The sequence below is a fragment of the Crocuta crocuta genome, unplaced genomic scaffold (assembly GCF_008692635.1).
Source record: "Crocuta crocuta isolate KB4526 unplaced genomic scaffold, BGI_CrCroc_1.0 scaffold657, whole genome shotgun sequence".
Classification (NCBI taxonomy): Eukaryota; Metazoa; Chordata; class Mammalia; order Carnivora; family Hyaenidae; genus Crocuta; species Crocuta crocuta.
In genome coordinates, this window is record NW_027529583.1 from 629,864 (window position 1) to 631,784 (window position 1,921).

General features: G+C 42.9%; 1 protein-coding gene across 1 annotated transcript in view; it reads right to left on the minus strand.

Annotated features, from left to right (window-relative positions):
• Window positions 1-1,921, minus strand: part of REPS2 (RALBP1 associated Eps domain containing 2) — a 174,282-nt gene that overhangs the window by 104,606 nt on the left and 67,755 nt on the right. The gene's annotated exons all lie outside the window — the stretch shown is intronic.

A 1,921-nucleotide genomic window follows, 5' to 3' on the forward strand; every position in this document is an offset into this window, starting at 1 on the left:
TGTATACAAAAATAAACATGAGTGATAAAGCATTAAAAAGCTAAATGCTAAAACCCTCAGGGTTTGCCTAAAATATACCATCACTGAGTCTGATGAGGTTTTCTGAGATCCCTCAGGTTTTTTTTGTTAGAACTATATAATTATTATTTAAGATTAATCCCACAAGCTCTGGAAATGATGTGAAGTCTTTGTTTAATTAAAGGGTATGTCACGGATTTTTCAGTTGTTTCGTATAAAAGATCAGGAACAAACCAGGGGCTTCAATACAAATGAAAGAAAGGAGCCTGGTGCCTGGNACAATAAATTATATTACTTATTAAATAAGTAAATAAGTAAATAAATAAAGTGCTTGGTGGGCCAAGCAAAAACTAATTTTGTACCTTGGGGGTGGAGGGATTTTTTTATTAGTGACCTTCGAAACAGTCTGTGAAATACTTGGATACCTACAAAGTGACTTCTCAAACAAGGAGTCCTGACACCTGGCATAGGTTCCATGGCCAGTGGGCATCAGAACAATACAAAAGCATTAATCAAGACCCAAAAGAAAAAGCTAGGAGTGGCCATGGGAGATAGGTTACCCAGAACTCTCCCCATGGCTCACAATAGGCAACAGTGATGGTATTAAATATAACTAACTAGCCCTGGAGCAGACCTTGGCCCTCTGGTCAGCTGCTCATCCTCCACATTAGAAAGAGACAAAGCCCCATGAGGCCCAGCTCCCAGGAGAAGGGGCTCCTGGATGACCCCATACTGACTCGGTTATGAAACTTATGCAGTTGCCAAGTCTATGCAGTGCACCTATGCAGTGCTTCTTTGCCTCAATCCAAGAGAAATGGAGAGAAAAAGGAAAAAAGAGAGAGAGACAGACACCAAGGAGGAAACAGAGCAGTGTGTCATGCTGCCCAATTGCAAACTAGTTCCTGGGGGCCCATGAGGGTCTCCCCCAGTCTGGAAGGAAGGGTATACAGCCTACTGCAGTCAGAAAGCAGCTGCTATTAGCAAAGTCTAAGCTCTGAAATGAGCAGTAGCCTCCACTCTCTGAACCCTCCCTGTTATATATTTTATGGAGGCATTTGGGGAAGATCCCAGAATGGGTCACTCCTCCCAAAACATGTTTACCTGCCATTGGCACCAGCCACATACTTGGTCTCTTCTCTTTGGTTTGGCCCTGGCCCCCTCACTACCAAATACAGAAAATGACAAACTTTTTATTTAAGAATCATAGAACCCAAGGCTGACTTAGATAAGTCATTGGCCACTTTGAATATAGTGTCATTATGAGACGACAAGACATGATAATCTAGGGCCTCTTCTGGATCTAACCACAACATTTATCCTCTATTAATGACTAATCACAGTTTCCTTAGACATTGCTCCTTCCTGCCAATAATCATCCACAACTAGCTCTCATGGTTTTTGTTTTGTTTTGTTTTGTTTTAAATGTTTTTTTATTTATTTCTAGGAGAGAGAGGGAGACAGCATGAGCAGGGGAGGGTCAGAGAGAGAGGGAGTCACAGACTGAAACAGGCCCCAGGCTCCGAGCTGGCAGTCAGCACAGAGCCCGACGCGGGGCTCGAACCCACGAACCGCGAGATCATGACCTAAGCAAAAGTCGGACGCTTAACCGACTAAGCCACCCAGGCGACCCTAGCTCTCATGTTTTTAAGAGATCTTCCCTAAACAGTGAGAAAGGTTACTGATAGTACCAGCTGTTTCTGGACCCTTCCAACGGAAGCTATACTTCTCTGAATAATAGAAATTGTATCACTGTCCACTGCCTTTGAAAAGGGCAAGAGACACTTAATTTTCCAGTCTTCCAAAACAATGGATAAAAATGTTAGACTCACCATGACTCTTATCAAAAGGGTTTGGGGGTAATAGCTTTATTAAGGAGAAAGACAAGGAGCTCTATTCCAACCCT